General features: G+C 35.9%; 1 protein-coding gene across 1 annotated transcript in view; it reads left to right on the top strand.

Moving 5' to 3' along the window:
- Nucleotides 1-5898: 5898 nt before the first annotated feature.
- Nucleotides 5899-6319, top strand: part of ZNF438 (zinc finger protein 438) — a 123127-nt gene continuing 122706 nt past the window's right edge. Inside the window, exon 1 of the mRNA XM_037740938.1 lies at nucleotides 5899-5914. The gene's annotated coding sequence lies outside the window, so the exon portion shown is untranslated. The remainder of the gene's footprint in view (nucleotides 5915-6319) is intronic.

The raw sequence follows: 6319 nt of genomic DNA on the forward strand, positions 1-6319 counted from the left end.
TTATGGTACCCTGGTTTCTCTCTAGGAATTGAAGAAAAGACATTTGTAGAAAAACAGGTGAAATATAAATAAAATCTATATTTTAGTTAATAGTAATCAATTAGAAATTAATCAATGTTAATTTCTTAGTTTTAGCAAATGTCCCATGGTTATGTAAGATGTTTAACTTTATGGAAAACTGGATGAAGGGTGTATAGGAACTCTATACTATTTTTGTATCTACTTTGTAAATCTAAAATTATTTCAAAATAAAAGTTTACTTGAAATATAGAAGTCAAAGTTTATTGATTCAAAATTTATAGTTTAGAAGTAGATTTTCTGGACCATGGTTTAAAGAAATAAAAAATATCAGTTACTTAAGTCAGATTCCATGAAACCATTCCAAGGAAATACATAGCTATAGGTTTAAATTTTCAGTTTATAGGAAGTGATTTTATTTTTTGAACATGGATGATATGGTTTGGATTTGTGTCCCCACCCAAATCTCATGTCAGTTGTAATTTCCAACGTTGGAGGAAGGGCCTGATGGGAAGTGATTGGATCCTGGGGGCGAAATTCCTTCTTTCTGTTCCTGTGATGGTGAGTGAGTTCTCATGAGATCTGATTGTTTAAAAGTATGTAGCACCTCCCCCTTCACACTCTTCCTCTTGCTCCGGCTATGTAAGATGTCCCTGTTTCCCCTTCGCCCTTCCACATGGTTGACAGTTTCCTGAGACCACCCCAGCCGTGCTTCCTGTGCAGCCTGAGGAACCATGAACCAATTAAACCTCTTTTCTTTGTAAATTACCCAGTCTCAGATGGTTCTTTATAGCAGTGCAAGAATGGACTCATACAATGGGTATGATGTTTGTGGACATCTCTTATATTTGGTTACAGGCTTTCTCTTTGATTCTTTAAGCCTCTTGTGTTCTTTGGTCCTTTTGTGTAACTTTTTCTGTTATTAAAAGCAGGCCCTTTATGTGGTTCTCAGTGCACTTCTTTTTCTTTTCTTTAGTATATTGTTTAGAGATAAAAGTCCAGTAATGTGACTCAGTGGTTTGGAGTTGAGACCCTGTTAGTGTAGTTTTGTTCAGTCACACTACTTGAGCTTCTAGGTCAAGTAGTAGACATGGTAGACCTATTGTTACCCAGTATGAATAAAGATATAACTCTTACATAGCCATTTCTGTAATTGAGGTAAAATAATACAGAATTTATTGCTGTCAGATAATAGAAATTCTCAGTTTCTAAAATGGACTTTAGCGTGATAACTATTTTAAATTTCTATAAATATTAAAAGACTTATAAGAAGGAAACTTTGTAGTTTGCTGAAACTATTATGTAACTTTTCATTAAAAATAGTAAAGTAGTCATGCAGGTCTTGTGGATGGTTTCCCACTTCTGCTGCCATATTTAATGATTTTAGTTACATTTCATAAAGGGAAATAGAAATATTTTATACTTAAAGGATATGGACACTTACAGACGCATGCTGGAATAACTCTTGCAGAATAATTGTCGAGCTTGGAAATTTCTGTGTTGCTTTGTAGTCTTTATTCAGAATTGGTGTTAATAGTTTCATGTTAATAGACTTACAGCTCTGTTTTTTAGTTGTTTAACATAATTGTGCTAACCCTGCTGGGGAAGTTTAGAAAAGGACAGGATAGTTTTCTCAGGCCAAGTTTAAATTACATCGATCATGTAATAGTTCACACAAAACAAGCAAACAAGCAAAACTTTTATTATTCTGTCCTAGAAGAGCATTAAAAGTGTTACTTTTAGGGTCATGCTTACCATTCAGCTGATTGTAATTTGTGCTCACCAATGTGTAAATAAGAATAGCAAGTATATGTTGAACACTTTGTATGTACCAGGCATTTATATTATCTCATATAGTCTTCACAATTACCTGTGAGATAGGTTGGAATTCCCTTTACAGATGAGGCTGAGAGAGTAACAGATGTCTCCAATCTAAGTCTGAGACGAGGAGGCAGACAGAACAAGTGCCTGTTATGTACAGTACCTGTGGTTTGGTTCATGATGTTAGCAGCTTCCAGGAAATGCTGAGATGTTTATGTAGCTGTCTAGTAAACGTCAGATTACTTCAGCTTGTCTAGGTAAGAATATCTGATCACACTGGGTGACCTAGGGTGGATTCTCCTGGGGTGAGCAGCCTGGAGTAAGGACTTGTGTTTCCTGTCTGGCTTTGGTCTGGCTCATTCTGCAGTCCCCTAACATGTCAGTTGCTTTCTGTCACCTTATTAATTGCTGAACACTCACTCATTGTGTTCTTTGCTGGTCACATGCCAAGAACTTTTGGCAGCTCTGGGGAACATGCTCTCCATATGCCTTCTGGTAAGTGTTGGACAATTAGAAGTTCCTAGTTGTTGTGAGAACTTTGATTCAGAAACTAGGACACATGCCAGAGACCAGGGTTGGGGTAGTTGGGCAGCTGACAGGTGAAATGGAGCTATTCAGGTTGTCACTTGGTCAGGACTCAGAAATAGAGTAGGCATGTGACTCTGAAAAGTGGTTTTTGAAGAGGATTATGATGGTTGGCAATGGACTTCATAGTTTGTAGACATAAAATAATTCTAACTTCATTTTGAGGAAGAGTCATAAAAATACAAAATCTCCTTTGCTATATCTTCTCTTCTTTATGGTCTCTCAAAGTTGACATTTCTCAGGGTTCAGTCCTTAGCCTTCTGTATTTATTTTCCACACAATCTTACGTTATCACTTGTTTTAAATGCCATCTGGTCTCCCAAGTTTACAATTTCTTTACTTTGGTCTCTCTTAGGAGTTCTAGACTTATATTTATGTCTTTTCAACATCTCCATTAAACATTTCAAACTTAATATGACTAAAATATAAATCTTGAACTCTTCTCCCTGGATAAATGATATGCTCACTTGTTCCAGGCCAAAAACTCAAAGTCATGTTTGACTTTTTCTTTCATATCCCACATCTAGTCCATTAGTAGGACTTACATGTCTTCCTTTCAAACTGTATCCCAAATCCCCCCATCCCACTCCTCACCCTTACTGCCCTATTATAAGTCACTATTGTAAGTTACCTAGGTGATAATCGTCTTCTAACTGGCCTTCCTTATCTTCTCATTGTACCTCTCTAGTCAGTCCTTCATATAGGAGCAAAAGTTTTTTTGTTTTTGTTTTTTAACTGCTAAACAGTTCCTGTCATTCCTCTGCTCAGAACCCTTCAGTGGCTACTCAGCACACACATGATAAAACCTCGTCTCACATGTTTTACCAGGCCTGCTGACTTTATCTCCTATACTCTCTGTCTTGCTCCCTGTCCTCTATCCACACCTGCCTTTTGCTACTCCTTAGATACTCCCAAGGCCATTTGTAATCAGCTAATTTCTCCCTGCTCCTTGATCCCACACCCCTCACTCCAAGCAGTTCAACCTCTAACCTGGTACTAGTGGAAGTAGATTTAGAGAGAAGAAAAGTGCACATCCAGTACTCTCTAGCACATGTAGTGGTAGAGTCACAGTAAAAATATTACAGCTTTAGCATTCCTAGTTTCTGCAATTTGAATTGCTTTCAAGTATAAAAGGGACTGGATTTAGAGCTACAGAAAGTCATAGCTAGAATCAATGGGGGAAAGTTACAGAGAGAGAGATTCTCCTCTGTTTAAAGAGTGCTAATAAGTTGGTACAAATTACATCTGCATGAAAACAGTTTGATCTGCTTCATGAGACAGTGAGCTCTCCATCACTGACAATGTGCAGGTAGGGGCTGATCAGTCTCACACAGAGCCTTATATTTGAAGAAGATATCATATAAGACTTTTATAGCTAGAGAAGGAAAGTCAGTGCTTGGCTTCAAGGGACAATCTGACTCTCTTGCTAGGGGCTAATGCAGCTGGTCACTTGAAATTGAAGCCAGTGTTCGTTTACCATTTTGAAAATCATATAGACTAGAAATATGGATACACTTCAAAAACATTATGCTGAGTAAGATAAGCCAGACATAGGACACCACAAACTGATTCCATTTGCTGTTCTAGGTTAGTATATCAGAAGTGTGAGAAAAGATAAATTTACTATACAGTGAGAAAAAGCAGACAAGTTGTTGCATGCAGCTAAGGGTGGGTTGAGATTGATCTGGAGGCAGTACAAGGGAACTTTTTGGGATGATGGTTGTGTTCTATATCTTGATTATGGTGGTGATTATATGGACATATAAATTTGTCCAAGCCCACTGAAAAGTACACTTAAAATTTTTATATTTTATTATATGTCAACTATTATCCCAGTAACATTGCTTAAAAAACCCTGGTACACAAATTTTGGAAGTTATTTTACTAGCAAAAGATTAACTTCTGTCTATGTGTAATGCTAAAACTTAGTCACCCTGAAAAATTCATTTAGATAAATCAGTATATACAATGTACATTAAAAAATACATGAATTAAAAGTCCTTAAGGAAAGAGAGTAGATGAATTCTCAGCATACTTTCTAGTCTGTAGAAGGTATACAGACTATACTTTTTGATATATTTGATGTATTGGAATCTTCACACTGATGTATGTTTCCAGTTTCTTGAATTGATGTTCGGTTGTACTCATGACACTAAGCAGCAGCCAGATAAAATGTAATAATTACAATTTGTTCTTGATTCTGCTTTCTTGTTCTTCTTGAGTTGAATTTTATTTCATGTTTTTTAACTAGAAAAACTATTTAGAAGACATGCCAATGTTCTGTAGAATCTATTTTTTCTTTTAGGAATGGATCCCCTAGAGTTTAGCTAAGCACGTGGCTGCCTGTCTAGAACCCATGCTTCTCTGGTTCTTTTGTAACAATGTGTGGCTGTGTGGCTAATGAAAGGTGAATGGTGATGTGTGTAAGGTCACCTCCTTTAAGACAAGCCGCTTACCCTAGACTTCCTCTTTTCCTTTTTTGCTGCCTGGAGTATTACACCAGTTACAGTAGCCATCTTCGGTTGAGAGTTGTAAACCATGTGGAAGATGGCAGAGCCAGCAATCCACAAATGGTCTTGTGAAACACACCTCCCCTCCCACCCTGTATTTTGACATGAAAAAGAATTTCTTTCTCACTTGAGCTACTTTTGAGTCTCTTTGTTATGGGAGAAAGTTTATACCCTAATATAAAATGGAAAGCATTTCAGAGTTTTAAGTTTTTCTTTATACTGTTTGGCTATATTCTCTCTATATTGGTATTGTATTCTCAATTAAAATAATTTTTAAAACAGCATATGATTGCATGCCAAGAGTTCCTTTTTGATTGATTATTTAGGAGAATGTTTTGCAAATTTCAAAGTTACTTTTAAACTTTTGGTAGTCATTCTTAATGGAATGATATTAATATATGGCATTCTGCTCTTTTAGATTTTTATGGTTGTATTTCTGGACCAGCTTATGATCAGTTTTGGTAAAGTTACATAGACCTTTTTAAAGAGGTTTTATTTATAATATACCTAAATACCTATTATGTTGTTGAACTCTATTTTTTTTGTCTGATCTCTCAGGGACTTAAAGTTGTAAATCACTGATTTCTCCCATTAATTTTAATTCGTTATACTTCTCTCAGGTTTTGTTTTCGTGTATGTGTTAATGTGTTATTTACTGTCAACATCGCAATTGAGGATTATACCTTTTATCAGAGTAATATGACTTCTTTCTTTTTTTTTTTCCATTAAATAAAAGGTCTTGTTTTGTCACCCAGGCTAGAGTGCAGAGGCATAATTATAGCTCATTGCAGCTTCCAAATTCTAAGGCCCAAGTGGGTGATCCTCCTGGCTAGCTGGGACTATAGACGTGGCACCACACCTCTAATTTTGTTTTTAATTTTTTGTAGAGACGGGGCCTTGCTATATTGTCCAAGCTGGTCTTGAACTTCTGGCCTCAAGTGATCCTTCTGGCTTAGCCTCCCAAAGTGCTGGGATTACAGGTATGTGCCACGGCACTCAGCCATGACTTTCTAATTTATGACTTGGGTTTTTTGTTCTGTTTTAACTGGAATTGATATTGCTACCTTAGTTTATATTTCTCTATAAATCTGTAATTCCTGTTATATTTACACTTTCTTTGTCATTACTTTTAGGTATGTTTCCTAAAAGTAGAACATAGTTGGATTTCGTTTTTTTAACCTAAAAAGAACGTCTCTTAACAAATATTTAATGCATTTAAATTTGTTTCCAAATTGTTCTAATTGATTTTACTTTATTGATCTTCCTTTCAGCTTTCTGTTTGAAATTCTTCCTTGTTTTCATTATGTTTTGGATTTTTTGCTGTTTTGATTTGAAGTTTTACATTTAATTTGATTTTCATTTTTAACTTATGGTTCACTTAAGAG

Source organism: Cebus imitator, unplaced genomic scaffold, assembly GCF_001604975.1.
Source record: "Cebus imitator isolate Cc_AM_T3 unplaced genomic scaffold, Cebus_imitator-1.0 Scaffold92, whole genome shotgun sequence".
Classification (NCBI taxonomy): Eukaryota; Metazoa; Chordata; class Mammalia; order Primates; family Cebidae; genus Cebus; species Cebus imitator.